The 17,890-nt window shown below is 42.9% G+C and overlaps 1 long non-coding RNA gene across 1 annotated transcript in view; it reads right to left on the bottom strand.

Annotated features, from left to right (window-relative positions):
- Positions 1-484: 484 nt before the first annotated feature.
- LOC135309653 (uncharacterized) overlaps positions 485-17,890 on the bottom strand; it is a 46,916-nt gene continuing 29,510 nt past the window's right edge. Inside the window, exon 4 of the long non-coding RNA XR_010369841.1 lies at positions 485-1,110. This is a non-coding gene — a long non-coding RNA (uncharacterized LOC135309653). The remainder of the gene's footprint in view (positions 1,111-17,890) is intronic.

Raw genomic sequence — 17,890 nt, forward strand, 5'->3', positions numbered from 1 at the left:
GTAAGACAAGTGTGTGTTCTGTCCCCATCTGCCAGAGCTGGGCAGTTCTCTGCTGTTCATGGGGCAGTTTTCTTTATCTCTCCCACAGCCAATCCTCCCTCCAGGAGATCTCTGCTCTCCATGGCCACTGAGTGTCCCTGCAGGGCTGATCCAATTCCAGCATCCCATGGGGAGATGCTGTGCCCAGGGCAGGAGCCAAGCATTCCTACCTGGATACAATCTGAGCCTGGGACAGCACAGCAGCCTTTGCCCCCTGCATTCCCAGAGGAGCAGCTTTCTCCTGCCCTGCATTCCCAGAGGAAGAGCAGGCCCATCTCCAGCAGCCCTGGAGCTCCAGAGGAAAACTCCCCCCTTGTGCAGGATCCCTGCTCCAGCAGAAGCACAGCTGGCACTGCAGGAGGGCTGAGCCCCCATGGGATGGGGCTGTGCCACCACCCTGAAACATAGGGGCCAGGACATGTTCTGACTCTGGCAGTAGGTGGTTTTGTATTACTGCATTTGTATTTTATTTTCTTCTCTAATAAAGAACTGTTATTCCTATTCCCATATCTTTGCCTGAGAGCCCCTTAATTTCAAAATGATAACAATTTGGAGGGAGGGGGTTTGCATTTTCCATTTCAGGGGAGTCTCCTGCCTTCCTTATCAGACACCTGTCTTTTCAAACCAAGACACACTGTTTATAACCTTTCTCTTCCCCCACGCTCCATGAATTCCCTTGCTTTCCCTGACTGCTGGTTGTGTCCTGTACTCGACTAGAGGGATTTCTTTAGGATTCTTTTCCTCCTGTTTGGGTAGATTACTCTGCCTGTCTAATGCTCCTCCTGGTCCTGCCAGTCCTGGGAGCACGAGGCTCGGTGGGGGAGCTGAACTCACATCTTCCTGAGAGCAGTCACAGAACCTGAGGTGAAATGAGCTTTCATTTGCCTTGTTTTGAATTCCCTCAGCAGTGACCCGCAGCCATGAAGAGGTTTTGTCTGCATGCAGGAATCAAGAAATTCAGGAGCTCACCTCAGAACTTGCTGTGCAGGGCTGCTTGTAGCCATAGCTCTGGCTCAATGATTCATCAATTTATTTGATTGACAGGGTTGGTAGAAGGTCTTAAGAGCTCTCCTGAGAATCAAAATCAAAAGAAAATCCATATGTGAGGGTGTTTATATCTTTCTAAAGCTTCTCTTATTTGGGAACTAAGCTCACCTACTTTTAATTTCATATAATGAGAAAGTATGGAGTTACCTTAGTAAGAACATGGCAAATATTAATTAAGTACTAGCACGTAAAAAGAATTTCAGTAGCTACTAGGGAGGATAAGTCTGAGAGATTGGGGTTTAGACTATATGAGGCTGAAAAAAATAATAATAACCGGAAAGCATGAGAATTAAAAGAAGTGCTTGTTAATTAGAGAATATTGAAAGCAGCGGGATATTAAAAAATGTCCACTTTTCACCTGTGACTGTGGAGACAACTCCTTTCTAGTTAAATCTCTGGCATATCTGTGCATGGTGCTGTTAGAGGGGGTATCACATCACCACAGTTAGATCATGTACTTAATGACATGGAAGCATTGATGGTGCCTTAATGTACCCTTCTCCCCAAAACCCTGCCGTGGTTTTGGGCTGACCTCATAAAGATGAAACACCCATTTCTGAGAAACTCTCACAGGGAAAAAAAGTCCAAATTCTACCATTGTTCCTCCTACACTGGCAGAGTTTCAGGGGGACACCTGACTGACTTTCTGTGTCCGTGGCTTCTTTCCCAGCTGAGCGAAATCAGCCACATCAGCTGGGGATCTGCATCACACTTCTGCTTTCAGAATGAAACCCATTTTATTGGGAGGACAGAGACAAATAAACTATAAATAAAACTGCATAAGGGCTTTACAAATCAGTGCTTTAAAAACTTAACTTTTCATCAATCTAACTGCTGCTCTGCTCTCTGTGATGCCACTTTATCTCAGCAGAGACACAGGCAGCCTGTATTCTTTTAACCTCAGCAGGCTGTCACTGGTCTTTGATATAGCAGCTGTCTCATAGCTACCACTTGATTTCAATTAAACCAGGCTATATTTAGGGTGAAAATAGGGCTATTTTAAACTGCCATACCTGCCAACTTTTATTCATTCTCAGCAGTAGTTATTTTATTTGATGTACCTGGTTTTAAGCTGCGCCATCCATAAAATTAAAAAGATACCCAAAACTGTGATGTATTTCACATTCACAACAGCAAAAATCTATCATTAAAAGCAGCAGTTCTCCAGAGAAGAACACACTTTAAGGTGATAAATAACAAAATGCTCTCTACTCACAGCCAGGGTTGCTAGCACAGCCTTGTTGTGGTGAGGTGATACAAATGATTCTCTGGTGCCAAGGAGAACTAAGCTGAAAAATTTATTTATTTTTCAGTGTTCACAGGGGTCTGTTGCTAACACAGAAAGACTTGGTGTGTGGAACATCAGCAGAGCACTTTTGTGTGGTTGTCTAGCACAAAATGCTTGTTTTGGGGACAGATTATACGATTTGGGACTGAAGAGTTCTGTCTCCTCACAATTTCACTTTAGTAATTCCTTTCCTCCTCCTCTATCAATACCACATGTGCTTTGTCAGCAGAAAATGGGGAAAGCCCCATTGACAGAGACCTCAATCCTTATTCCCCTTCCTTATGGTGGGGAACACTGTATTGAAATATTCCAAAATACTGGAATGCTGAGGTGAGTGTGATGCACTGACTGCCATAAATTCCGTGCCATGGACACCTGGGATGCTGCCCTGGCATTGGGAGTGCCCCTCTGACAAAACATGTGAGGAGCCCTTGTGTTTAGATAATGCAATTACCTGCGTGAAGAGATGGGTCACAGTTTTACATGAACAAGAAAGAAAATCTTCTTTGAGTCATCCAAAATTTAATAGGCTACGAACATGGCTAAAGCAAAAGATAACTCTCTCATGCAAAAGCCTTCTCATAAACAGTCTGTAATTACACTTGCTGCTGCTGTTTGGTTGATGGCACAGGCTTTATTAAGTGCAAGAGCTGTTTTTCTGCAAGGAAGCTTACTGGAGAGCGGATTAAAACAAGCATGATCACATCCTGACATGCATAAAATGCTGATTGTCTCACTTGCCCTATATGCCAAGTGCTTACTCTTGCAAGGTATTTGGAGCTGTCAACGCCAGCTGAACTCAGTGAGGCAGAGAGGTGCTCAGCACATCTTAAAAAACCCTTGGCATGGAGAGCAGGCCTCAGACACACTCGAGGTTTGCCAATAAAACATACCAGGGGAATGATGGCAATTACAGAGCAGCTATTTGTGTGAGCATTACTGGAACTCCATTCCCTCCTTCAGAGAAAGGACGAGACCAAAGCGGGATGCAGAAGTGCTCCAGCTCTGGCTCACAGGCTGGAAACCTGCCTGACCCTGACAGAATAAACAAAGTGAACCTGTGGCTTGTTGCATGCAAATCCAACATGAAAACAAGGCTGTTTAAAGGGCCAAATGGAGCCACTCTGAGAGTGCCAGAATGGTGACACCTCGAAGCTCTGCAATGCTTTGTGCTGCAGCCTTCAGCTGTGTCTGTTTGGCTGTATTCATCACTCCTTCAGCTGGGGCATAAAAAGAACAGGGCACATCAGGGCACACTCACTGGGGCATTGGGACATCATTCAACATTCTGCTTTATCACTGGTGTTCCAAGCAAGGCCCTAAACTCTGCCTTGTTTGCTGTAATTTCACCATGCCCAGCTATGAAGACAGAACAGAATTTTTATTGTGTTTTTTTCTAAGTGGCAAGATGGTATCAGAGCACTTCAAAGCATCACAGAATTTATGTCCACAACAAAGATAACAAATGCTCTTTTTTTTTTTTTTACTAGTAAAAACAAATAAACAACCCAAAAATTGTGCTTCCCTCTCCTTATTCTTGCACATACTGTATCATTTTGGATGAAACTTACAAGGAAAAAAATACAAACAAAAAAAGCACTACAAGTATATCCTTACCTTGGAAGGAAAATAACCCTGACTGGAAGATGAACCTAATGGTTCCCGTTTGGCAAAATGATAAGCAATTGGTAAGAAAAGAATCCTGCAGTGAGAAGTATGGGGCAACCATCATATATCCCCAAGGTTTTAAGGAGTGAGTTTAGTGCCAAGTGTGTGAGTGGAGAGGGAATTCCTCAAAGCAGAGAAGGATCTTCATTACCTGAGAGATACAGGCATAACAAAACCCTCGGAATGGCAGCGATTCACCTGAGATGAGATTCTTCTTTTTTAACCACCAGGGAAGTGAATATGACAGCAGCCCATTCAGGGACGTGTTAAATTTTCCATTTCTTGAAATCTTAGAATCCCCAGCAGACATACAACTAAAAATACATTGGTTCCAACAGATGCTGGGGGATCAGTGCCAGAATCCTCCAGTGCATGGCCAGAGCTGTGTGGGATGGGGGGCTGCAGAATTCCTCCTGCCCCCAAACATTCCTCTTCATACAGTGAACACACTGTGTTACCATGACTGTCTTGTCAAGTGCAGGAGATTTTTTGTTCTGAAACCCATGGCTGTTGCTTTTTGGGTAGTCAGAGGTCTTTTAGCCCTTTTTCCCCTCCTAGTGTGCACACCAGAGTTCTCCTTTCCCTGGGAGTGATGCTGTGGCAGCGGCTGATCCACATGAGACCAGGGTGCAGCAGAGATTGCCTATGAGCCTTCAGAACAGTTCTAGTGAGTGAGTTTAGGATGTGCTTAAACTGTGTACTCAAAACCCACTGGCTTCCCAAAATTTTGTCCATGTCTCTGCAATCACTGACAGACACACAGGAGTTATTCTGCAAAACCTCCTGGCACCCCACAGCTCCTTCTTCGGTACTAACCAGAGCAGAAGACCAAAACTTGCAATCTGTTTTTCTGTTTGATTGCCATCATTTCTGCCTCTTCTGGCTTCCTTTTGCTGGAGCTTAGAACCAGCTCTTATATTTTACATTTCTTGGCAATGTTTACAGATTCTTCACCCTTTGTTCTAATTCAGAACCATTCCTGGTGTCTTAGAGCTTGTGTTGTTTTTAACTGCACGCCTAAAATAATCGTTAGTTGCTTGCTGGATTTTCAGCATTCTTGAGCTCCAAGGCCTTCATGCTTCTCTAACCACTCCTTATCAATTTATTCCACCTCTGATTCCTGTGTGCCAGTTGCCAATTTTTCCCCCTTGTTCTTTATTGTGAAGCTGACAAGGAGCACAGCAAAACTGACACGGCGAGGCACAGAAATGCTGCAGGAGCAGCTCAAAATTGACAAGTGACAGCCAGAACAAGTGGCAGTGACCAGGTTTTCTCCCTGAGATCTGATTTCATGTTCAGCATTCCCTGAGATGAAATAGGAATAAACAGGCATTTTGGTTTTACTCCTTTCTGTGATCTCTGGTGTAGAAATGTGCCGAGTTTAGACCCATAACTCAGAGGACCCTCAGTTTGGCTGGGGTTATTTGATAGACATTAGGCTTGCAATTTCCTAAAGCTAAAGCAACAGATGTATGACAGGGAGGGAAGGGCAGGACTTCAAGGAAGGCCAGTGAGTCTGAGAAAATCTTTCTGCACATGATGGTAGGGAAGAACCAGGCAGAGATTCAGATGAGATGAGATTCTTCTTTTTTTTTTAACCATCAGGGAAGTAGATATGAGAGCAGATCAGTTTTGCTGGCCCGTTGAAGGCTCATCAGTGTGTCAGGAGAGGTGTGAGGCTGTGGCCCCAAGTCCCCAGTGCCAGCCCCACTGCGCTGTCAGGGCCAGGGCTGGGGGCAGCTCCCTCTGGGCACAGGAATCTGGGAATGGAGACAGCTCAGGGCCAGGCCCTTTGTGCTCCACCTGCCTGGGGACACCAGGACAGATGCAGAGAGGACCTATTTCAGGCACTGCATATAAATAGTAGCCACCCACTGTAAGCAGTGCCTTTGTTCTTCTCTACTCCAGTCCAGCACACAGGGCTTCCACAGCAGCCTGACCTTAAATCTCAATTCACTCCCAAACCCCAAGGGAGAGGGAGCTCTGTGAGAACTCCTGGAGATGGGTCATTAAATTAACATTTTTTTCTCATTATCTTTTGAAAGCAGCAGTTACAGCACGAGAGACCTGGCCTGGTGATATACCTACACATGCACAGCATGCTTCTACTAAACCCATTAGACCACATCTGCCTGGAGTACATCCTTCTGGCCAGAACCCATAATATTAATCTCTGCTGTGTCCTACATCCAAAATCTAATTTTACACTTACTGACTTACTGTACTGGGAGATGCTGCATGAATAAAGGGATATGTCATCCTCCCTCCTTTTGCAGATGGAGCCACTGTGGGTCCCAGTCCTGTGCTGCAGGAATCACAGTCACTTTGGCAATGACATGGGGACCCAGAGGACACCAGAAGCCCAAGAGCACTGGTGGAGCAAGGATGGATGGGGCTCTGGGACAGTGGAAGGGTCCCTGCCCATGGCAGAGGGCTTAGAAGTAGATGATCTCTAAGGTCCCTTCCAAGTCACACTGTGATTCTGAGAAACTGTGTATAAAAAGCATGGAGAAAAAGTGTGCAGAATACACCATTCTGGATGGATCTGACGGAAAAAAGACAAAGCTACCTCGCTCTGCTAATGCTGATGTTTCTATACAGTTACAAAATTTGATTAACACATCTAATAGGACAGACAGTACCTAGCAGCTGTCAGTAATTATTTAGCCTCTGGCAGGCTTGCTTATCCTGAAAAGATTAAAGAAGCTGCAAATGTACTTCACAGCAGAGACAAGGAACTAAACAAGATTATTAGCCTTTATGAGAATGAACACCAATAAAATGGCATGGCAGGGCTTAATGCTATTTCTTGAACAAGAAGTCACTATTCTTTATAAACTGAATATTTCACAAATGCCAAGATCATGTATTTTGGGAAGAACAGTGGGAAGTACTTAGAATCACAGATCCATTCCCCAGGCACAGGTACTGTGAGGGATGCAGTCTGTGAGAGCAGGGCAGGAGTGCCCCAGGCTGGAGAAATGCCATTCACAGGAGATGGTCTCAGGTTCTGAGATGGTGGCACAGAGAACAGCAGTAATTCTCAGGAACAGTATCCCCTGGGTTGTCTGGTGCATTTCTGTCATTAATCTGATGGTGACATTTGGGGCTGCTCATTTTCCTGCTGCTCTGATTGTTAGGATTGCTCTCAGCACAAGTTTGCTTCTAAAGCTTGCTGCATGCTGAATCCCAGTCTCTCTGGCGTATTGATGCCAAAATTTTGGGCAAGGAAGTGAGGAATTTTAAGAGTCTCAAGCTGCATCAAGGGCAATACAGATTGGATATTAGGAAAAAGTTTTTCACTGAAAGAGTGATAAAGCTCTGGAATGGCTGCCCAGGGAGGTGGTGCAGTCACCATCCCTGGGTGTGTTTAACAAAGCCTGGATGTGGCACTGGGTGCCAGGGTTTAGTTGAAGTGTTTGGGCTGGGTTGGACTCGATGAGCTTTAAGGTCTCTTCCAGCCTGGTGATTCTGTGAATTCTGTGAATATTGTATTTCCCCAACAGCCAGGAGAAGTCAGAGCAGAGAAATGGAAATGGGTGGAAACCAATCAGCAGGGAGTCCAAGTGATTTAATGGATATCTGACTCTGCCAGGCAGTACCACACTAAAGGTTAAACCTGGTTTCAAGTGAGACACTACACATTTAAAGCACCTCCCTCTACTTAAAGCTTATTACAACAATCTACAAAGTCAGTGGATTGCCTTTTGATTACATCTAGGAGACTGCAAACATCCCAGAGACGGGGTCCTTCCTCTCCTAAGTATTTGCACAGCGTGCAGGACCAGAAGTGTCTTTGTCAGGCACTCAGGACCGTAATGAAATACAAACAACAGTTACCAGGAGGCAGCTGCTCAGTGCCACTGTTACCTTAGGCAAGGATAATGCTTTGCATTAACTTAGAAGTGACATTGAAAACAGCTGAATTAACCCAGTATTAGAGGTGTGTATTCCATACTGCGCTGTGCTTCGAGGAATTTGTGAGCTAAACACATTTCTTTGTCACCGACTCATGAAATTTTGACGTCTGAGTACAAGAGAATTAAATATTAACTGATTCCTCAGAGGTTTAGAGATAATTTCTTTCCAAATAGGCTGAAGATTTAAAAATTATAGCTGAAATTTTAAAACTCAGCAAGTAACTCCAAGTTACAGTACATAACTGGAAGATCAGAGCTGATATCAGAATTGTCTTCCCTGGCTCCTGGTCATCCTTTCTTTCATTGTTTCCCTCTTGTTGACACAGTGAATGGTGAGTGACTGGGGGCAGTCAGGGGGGTATAACATGTAGCACCTTCGGAAGTGTAGTTTAGCATTAATTAGCATCCACTTTAGATAAAGTTAATGGCCAACATAGTTGTCCGTTGACAAAACAGAAATTAGAGTCTAATTATCAAAGGAAGAGTTAAAGAGTATCTGAGAGTTTTTCTTATTTTTCCCCCACTAATTCTGATTAAAACCTAAATCAATAACCAGGTACAGCACAAGACTGTGTTTTAGTTTTGCTTTTTGGCCTTTTAAAAAATCTTTTACATGGAGCAAAGTGAAATGCACTGATTTTCCTTTAAGTTTATATCTGACAAGGAAATACATGCTAGCTGTGTTTAGCAAAACAATGCCATATTTGTGGAATACTAATTAAGAAGCCCCAACCCAAAACAATTCTCTCCCCTCTGTTTAAATGGAAGGCTGGTGCATATCGAACTCTGTCATCAGCTATTATTCAAATTGAAATAGGTCAGGTCCCTGAACACCTGGAAATTAGCCTGGAAATTCCCTCAATTAATGAAACCCTGCCTGCCTGAATTTATACTGCCTTACCCATGCCACTTGGACCATCGTAGCTGCAGCATGTAAAATTAATCTCATTCTGTTACTTTCTGTGGAAGGGCATTTTGATTGCGCTCTGACCCCTGAGAAAAAGGTTAATATTTGTTCATTCTCCTGCACACTTTTCTCAGCAGACATCTAGCTCCTGCAGTCCAGCTCACTGGAGCTGGCAGGGGACAGAAACACAGAACCCACAGCTGCACCCAACGCATGTCTTCAAAGCAAAATTATACCCTGGTTTGATGAGACACCAGGGTACAGCAGCACTTTATTTTCTTATACTCTGTCTATTGACACTAAATTTTTCATGTTTAATTTACCTTACAAATATTCTTTATTCTTTTACAAAAATTCCTTCAGTCACTTAAAATGATGTGGTGTTTTTTGTTTGAAACTGGGTAGAAATACTAATTTTATGTAGTGGTTTTGGTTTGCTATTTGAGATTTTGTTAATTTTGAGATTTCTTGGGTGGTATATTAATGAGTGTGCTGGGGATTAGTGTTGATTAATCACTAGTGTACTTATTTTTTTTATTGTGAGGTAGGATTAGGAGAAAGGTAAAGTAGGTTTAAAATTTTAAAATGGTATAAAGAAAAAATTATTAATCATAATTAGAAGAAAGAGTAATGAAAATTAGGATAGAACTTTTAGAATATTTGTCTTCTCTTTACAACAACTATCAGTTGTTCTCTCTCCTTCCTTTCTGCACACAGGATTTGTCCTGGAGCACCTGATTGTGCTGCAGGGTGCCATTGCCCCTGGCATTTACAGGCAATTCCACCCAACCAGGTATTTCCCTTTCCTGGAGTTTGCTTCAGGCTCCCCACAAGGCTGAACTTTGCTGTGCTGGGCACTCACTCTGTGTGGAACCAGCTCTGACCCTGCCACAGACCCGTGCTCTGGAAACTGAGAATGAACCAAGTGACTGCTCTTCATTCACCCCAATGTGCCAGCCTCAACAATAATGTCATTGTCACAGTGATCCAAAACAAACAATGCAAGTAGCTGAAGTTCAGGGGTGGATTAAGTTCAGCTTGTGCATAACACCAACTTCCCTGCTCCTGGTTTTGATGGCTTGGTCTTCAACCACGGAAGAAAATGCTCATTGGCACTCACTGCCAACATTCTCATCCCACAGCTAGGGTAAAATAAAGTCATATGTAAAAAAAAGTACAGGGGCAGGGAAGGATTTGCTTGAAATACTGGGCTAGGATCAGAGAAATCCACCTTTCCCCAGCCTGTACAGGGTGAGCTGTCCCACCAGGGCAGAGAAGTGCTCAGCCCTGCCTCATCCTCCCTGTCCTGTCCTGAGGCCGTGGCCCCAGGCTCTGCCATGGTCTTCAAAGGGGTTTTGGCCAAGGCTTTCTGCCTGCTGCTCCCTCAGCAGCTGTCTCCCACCATGCCCCCTTCCTGTGGCCTTACCCCTTCTGCTCCCAAAGTGCCACACTGCAGATCCTTGTGCTGGAAGACTCCTTCTTCCAACACAGCCTTGAGATGGAATTTTTACCCTCAGGCCCTAACTCAATCATGTTCTGCCAAAATCTGGTGTTGAAGATAACTGCTGCAGAAAATTATCAAAGTGCTCAGTCTTCAAGGAAGACTCAGTTCTCCTCACAAGAAAGAAACTTGTCCTTTCCTTTCTTTTCTACATTTTTGAAATCCTTTATTTTATCTGAGTGAACTTAGATTAAAAAATGAGTTTATATATAGATATGGGATATATATGTATATGTAAGTATATAATGGCCCTAAGGGACCCATCAGACATGAGCTGAGAACAAACCTTGAATGATTTAAGATGTTTCTGCTGGTCAGGACCTAGCTGAAACAAAGTGTACTCACCTGGCAAGAAACAAGTTAGTTTTAAGTCACCTTCACTGACCAGAGGTGCCCTTAAATCTCTTTTATGAGGTAGTCAAATTAGCGATGAAGTTAAAAGAGCATGTCTAATTTACATGCATAATTACATCAACCATATACTCAAATTATGGCCTGAAGGTGTGCCCTTAAGGAGGCAGAAGCAAGAAGAGAATGGGTAGGACTGCAGAGTAACAGGCAATTTCAATCTCAGATCAGCCTTGTGGCCAGAGCCCTTATTTGGAGCACAAAGCCTGGTTATGGCACGTGAAAACTTGGGCTCAGATCTTGCAGGGCTCCCTGGGCTCACGCCCAAGGTGTCTGCCCTGGTGGGGATGGGCTGGATTGCTCCCTGTGCACAGGGTGCTCACCTCGCTGCTCTCTGCCACAACCCACTGCTGCAAGGAGAGCTGAGCCCAGGCTGTGCTATTTCTAGACAGGCTGTGCCAGAATAGCAAAAATCCAAGAGTTTAAGAAATGTAGAGCATTTTGCTTAGGAACTGTCACTCACTTGAGGCTCACCCTGCCCTGTTCAGCTGCTGTTCCCATCTGTACCCTCTGTTTGCTTTTCTATTCCTATTCTGAAACTGAATTGGTAAGCAGAAAATTTTAGTTACTGAATAAACTACTGCCAAAATTCTCTGAAGAATACACTGAAAAGGAATGAGGCTGCTGTGTGATAGGCAAAGAACAACTTCCAGTCCAGAGAAACTCAGGCACGGACAGACCCTGAGCATCACAGCCTGTAGGCCATGCATTGGTCCCACAGGAGGTGGGAGCTGCTCCTGTCCAGAAATTGAATTGTGCCATTTTTGAGAACAACCTCAAAACCTGAGTGACTGATGGGATCAGCTGTCCTGGAGTCTCTGGTACCCAGCAGCTACTCCCACTGTACCTGGCACTGAGAGACTGGCAGCAGGTGCCAGCTGAGGGGGCTGACGCTGTCACCGTGACACGAGTTCCAAAGAACACACTCTGTGTGAAACTGTCCTGCAAGGGCAGGATTTCTTATGGCTCAGACTTGCTTCAGACTGTGTTTTCACTTACTTCACTGTGATGCCTGAAATTGGCTTATTAGGAGCATTCAGCTTATCAGTTAAATGGATTTTTGAGTAGCTCTTCATCATCTCCCTTCAATATTGTCAGGTTTTGAGGGAAGATGTTTATAAGCCATTATACAGAGATGTCTTTTATGTGCGATAAAGAGCTCTTTCTGCAAGATCCCTACACTCACACTCCAACATATAATCAGCTTTTACAGCTATATTAAAGTCTTTAGAATAGGTGGTTGGTTTCTACAGTGGGAATCCCTGGTATATCCCTTAATTACACCATTGCTCAATGCAAGAGTATAGGAATACATTTAATATAATACATACAACATTTTATCATGAAAACTGCAATTACTTTCAATAGAACAACAGTTTCCAGCCAGAAAAGCTGACCTGACTGTTCTTCTCCTGGCACATGCTGAAACCAGTACATGCTGAAACCAGCACTTACACGCTGCAATACAGAACAGCATCTCTCCTCTGACAGGACAAATTATAAAAACAAATGCTTATACTGTAAATAGCTTTAAATGCCATAGGAGCTGTGTGTAAATTAGGGTACCATTAGGCTATGCTCGTTTACACCAGGCCTCTAAGTAGCCTCCAACCCCGTACAACTCCAGGATTAATTGCTGGTGCTTTGTTAGTGAATGGTCTTTTGTTAGTTCTCTCAGCAGGCGTCCTGATCGCCTCACATGAACCTGATACACCAAGAGCTGGGGCATATCCTGTGCTCTCCCTGCACGGGAAAACAGAAGTTTTAATTGTCTCTTCTTATTATATCTCAAAATACACTTCCTTTGTGCTCGTGGAGAGCAGAGCAGGAATGACAGCGGTTTAGTAACAGCGAGCCTTTGCCTAATCTTTGCAATCAGATCTTTGGGACTTGGCTACCATCACACAGAGCAATCACTTCACACAAGTGAGAAATCAGCACAGCTTCAGCTCCTGATAAAGTTCAGGACAGGAACGAGCTAAGCCTGGGCACGCCACATCTATCTCTCTGCTTGCTGCTCTATTTTGACAACTGCTGTGTTTGTGTCCTCTCAGATAATATTTGTCTAACACTAACAAAATCAATCTAATTTGAGAGTCAAATTTAACATGTCTCAATCTCTACCTAGGCTCCATATGTTGTGCATTCTGGTCTGTATTAACACAGCTGAGTGCTGTGAGGCCTGTGAGGCATATTAACAAATCTCATCTGCAATTTGCTACTCGTTCTAAAAGAACTTTGTTGTAGAAGTTCTGCAGACAATTCACTGCACGCGTGAAGTCAGCAGAACAACTCATTTCCTACTCTAATAAGACTCCAGTCTCTGGCTGGGATGGTTGGTTGTCAGAAGAAATGGCTTTCTTAAAAACGAAAGCACACAATTGCCCTTCTTAGCTGCCCTATTATTCACTGTCAGTCTAATGACTTTGCCATTCATTTTTCAGCGTTGATTCAGAGTTTTCTTTTGCGTTGAAAAGGTCATATTGTCTTCTCCTCTTCCCCTCCCCTCAGATAATTTTCTTCTTTTTTGTTACTACTCATTTTCAGAGCAACTTTACTCACATTTCCACATTTTCCTCATTTCTCCCCCAAATCTATGTATTGGCCAGCTCCTCAACCAGCATATGCAGATCCAGTTCCAGTGACTCTGGCAAACCCACTCCAAATCATCTCAAATTTTGCCATGTGTTCCCCAAAATGATCAGGTAACTTCTGAAGTCATGAACATGAGCAAATAAATGATTCAAAGTACATCAATGCAGTTTGGAAGGTTTGCATGGGAACCAACATGGTTTAATCAGGAAGATGTGTATCTTCCAACAGTCAAAATAGAAAAAAAATATAAAATATATTTTTAACTTGTAGAAGCTCTTATTTACTTCGTGTATTTTCCTTTTCTCCACAGCTATATTACTTAGTCTAATAAAAAGGTTCAGGTCTCCCTGCCAAGCTTTCTCATAATTAGTAACTGTGAGCAAGCTAGCTGCTGTTATCCTTGGCCACTCTGCTGACACTTGGGACATAAACCATAAATTAGGTCACTTGTCCTCAGCAGACTCTCCATTTCCTTTCTGTATTTTTACTGCACTTTTACAAAACTGCTCAGTACAGAGAAAGAAGAAAAATAATCTCATACAGAGAACGTTTAAAATTCAGGTTAAAAAGGCAGGGAGAGGGTAAAGGAGTATTTGAGAATTTTATGCATCTCTGATTTCTGGGCACTGATCAGTGAGAGGATTCCCTGATGTGTGTTTATTTTTCCAGGACATCAATTTAATTTCTCTGTTTGAGTCCACTGCATTTTCACCTATTGTTCTTGCTTTTCCTTTGGGGTTAACTGAAGTGGTGTTTTTTTCCAGCTTAGAAACATTTAATAGTTTTCAAGTATCTATCTCTAAATGAAAGCAGAAATTAAAGCAGTCAGTTTGCTACAGAAGAAAACTCGTTTTCTTTTATAGCTTTCCTGGCTGCTCAAGGGAAATACAATCAGGATAGAAGCGCTTGTAGTCTTGATAACCACTGATAATTTTTCTGTTAATTTTCTGACAGTCTTCTGTTACTGCATTTATATGAAAAAAAAACCAGCCATGAAGTTTTCCACTCAGTCCTCGTACAAACAGCACAATTCCCTTGGGCACTAGTCCATATTGCACCTATTAATATTGTGATATGAGACTTCATTTTCTCCTTCAATACCCTTAAACAGCTCTGAGAACATGGCAAGGCACTGGATCTTGTTATTAACTCATTCACACTCAGCCTTCATTGTCTACCTAACTGAAAGCATTAGCTCTTTCTATAGCTTTTAATTTTAACTTAAGTAGGATGCCTCTTGCTAAATCCATCTTCCTTGGACTTGCTGTCCGTGTGGAGGAAATGAAGCGAAGTTTGGTGAAAGAGATCAACTAAATATTACAAATATTACACTCATCTCTACCTCCTCACACACAGAGCAGGCAGCAGCACTTGCTACTGAGACACATAAGGGAAAAGGCTATTTCATGAGTAAAGTTTTTCCTGAGCCACATTAACTTGTTCTGCCTGACTTAAGTGTGCTGAACTCACCTACAGACTTCCCATCAGCATCTGTGACACCTTTAAGGGAATCACATCTCAGAAATATAAAGTTTGCCTCAGCAAAAGTGACAGAAACCTTTATTTAGCCCCTACCTGAAAGATTAGAGAATATTCCTGAGACCAAGAAATTATACATAGATGGACAGGGCCAAAGTTTTTTAAGACAATGCAGATTGCAGAACTTTATTTTTACTGACACATTCTGTTCTGACACTAGTCTTGATCCTGATACTTATATCACTGCAAAAATCATCCAGAAGTATAGAGAAATGAAATAATATTTTTTTAAAAATTCCCTCTTTATAAGGAGTTTGACTCCAGTGCATCAGTGTATCTCACAAGTACTGAGCACACACGAGACTTTGGCTTACTGTCATTAAGAATGAATTAGAACAAACTGTGAATCCCAAAGCTCTAGTTAATAGAAGCATAAAGAGGAAATTGGCAGGTAGCAGTGAGGCAGTGGGCTGAATGGCTGCCATCAGCAAGGCCTATAAATAGATTTTTTCAAAGACACACACATTTTATTGCATACAAACATAATGCATTTTTCCACTTTGGGATAGTAAGAGATCCTCATTGTTAAGAAACATGGAGAGCAGCCACTTCACAAGTTTGTCTCAAGAGCAGATTCAAGCACTGCATTTTTATTCAACTTCCCCTGTGCTTCTCACTCCTGTTGTCTCTGCTGCAGAACAGCACAAAACTGATGTGTGACACTAACTTGGACACATGCACTCCCCAACTGCATTTCTGTGTTGGAGGTTTGCACAAATGGGACAGGACTGCTGGGATACATTCCTTGAGTTTTCTTGCAGCATCAGTTTCATTACACGGCTGAGACAATTGAAAGATGGCAGCAGCTCATGTCTTGCTAGCAGCAACTAAATTTATCTTTGTTACAGAGTATTTTTAAAACTTTCCAGCCAATAGCACATTGCTAAATCTTACAGATAATTGTTTTGGCTAATCACTAAAAACACATGTACACCTTTATTTACCTTTACTGTTTCCCACACATTTATAAGCACTTTTAAAAGTAAATCTGACAGGTCTCATGTTGAGTAGAATCTGTGTGTGAGCAGGGGCAGAGCATGCAGCGCTCACTCTCCACCTGGGCTTTGGCAAAGGCAGCAGCCAGCACTGCAGGAGAGCCTGAAACGGCCATTAGGGAGGGCTCTGAACCCTGTCCAGGAGGGCAGGACAACTGCAGAGCCCTTGGCTGGGCTTTTCAAAACTACCTGCCCTTGTCAGACTTCTCTCCAGTGCAGCCAACAGCAGCTCTAACTCGGCCCCCAGCAGCAGAGTAATTAGAGCAGTGCTGAAGGGCTTTCAAATGCTCGAGATGTCCACACACAAATGGTAATGCAGATGCAAAATGAAAACTGCTCGTGCAGACACCAGCAGTGACAACTGCAGCTGACATGAGCTCAGATTTGGGCACCTGGCTCATTGAAGCACCACGGAGATGGATTCAAAATGATGTTATGCTCTCTGTGAAAGTCCAAAACAACCAACATGCAGCTGGAGTGGATCTATAGGATCACCTCCCTAAACCAGCCTGAGATCCAACTGCACTTTGTGTCAATTTCACTGGAATGATTCCTGCCAGCCTAGGTAGTGTGTCACCATCATATTTTCTGAAAAATCTCTTTGCCTGGGATTCTTCTCCTGGGAAGCTGAGAAGCCTCAGTGAAAAAGGAAAACAATATTATCTCCTTTGCTTCTCCTGTGTTTTGCTGCTTTGGAATGTGGTTTGGACATTGTTTATCCAACAGGTGATTGTTTGATTGGTTTCATGTGAATTGTTTTTACTTAATGACCAATCACGGTCAAACAGTGTCAAGACTGAAGAGAGTCACGAGTTTTCATTAGTGTCTTTCTAGCTTTCTGTCTGTATCCTTTCTCTATTCTTCAGTATAGTTTAGTATAACATTCTTTAATATAATATAATGAATATTAAATTAGCCTTCTAAGAACAAGGAGCCAGATTCCTTCCTTTCCTTCCTTCGTCTTGGGACCCTGAAAATACCACTGTGGGGTAGTACCAAAGTCAAATGAAAAAGGAAATGAAAAAGGATACAGTTCCTGGTCAATCCTGCTCACTGTGGAGGATGTCTGATTTCCACCTCTCCAGGGCATCTACAAACCCAGTCTGATGATAATTCACTGGGAGACCTTTCCTCAAAAACTACTTCAGGATGGAAGCTGCCTCAGGAGAGAAACTTGAAGGAGGTACAGGAGACAAATACAGAAGGCAGATGAAAAATGCAATATCAGGTGAGAAAGAAGGAACCAAGACATACAACAGACATACAGAAAAAGCAGGATTGGCACACAGCAAGAATACGAAGCAGATTGAAACAGGTCTCTTCAACAACCTTTTTGTTGGTTCTGGTTTGGAAACAAATATGTTGATTTAGTGAGCTTTGGAGGAGTTTTTGCTTGTTCATTTCTACCTTTCAGAAATCAACAGCTTTCAACCTTAGAGTCTGAGCTAAATTCAAAGGCTTCAGAACACAGGCAATAAAAAATGACACAGAGCAAAGAAAGCATATTGTGTTGTAAGGCTAAATACACTGTGCAGACAGATATAATTACTTGGGTTTTCATACACCACCAATCTGAGAGCAGCAATATTAAAAGAAAGACAAAATGAGTGAATGTCACTGAAAAATCCCTGTAGTTACACTTCTGTGCCAAACAAAGGCAGAAACCAGAGGGTCAGATGCTTTTGTTTGGAAGTGATGTTGTAAGCAGGGTTTAAGGCTGGCCACACCTGCCTCCTCCTTTGCTGTACAAGGCAAATGATGTTAAATCCACACTGTAAATCAGCTCCCAGCAAAACCACAATTCAGGCAATAGCCCTGTAGGTTTCCATTACAAAATGGACTATTAGGATTAATGTTTTCGGAGATCATTTTGTTTAAATGCAATTTTGCTTCAGCATGAGCTCATGTTGTTCTAGTGGTGGGAATGATTACTGTTCTGAATGCCCTTGGAATCAAGATCTCCATACATTAAACCCAGTTTTG

Source organism: Passer domesticus, chromosome 11 (genome assembly GCF_036417665.1).
Source record: "Passer domesticus isolate bPasDom1 chromosome 11, bPasDom1.hap1, whole genome shotgun sequence".
NCBI lineage: Eukaryota > Metazoa > Chordata > Aves > Passeriformes > Passeridae > Passer > Passer domesticus.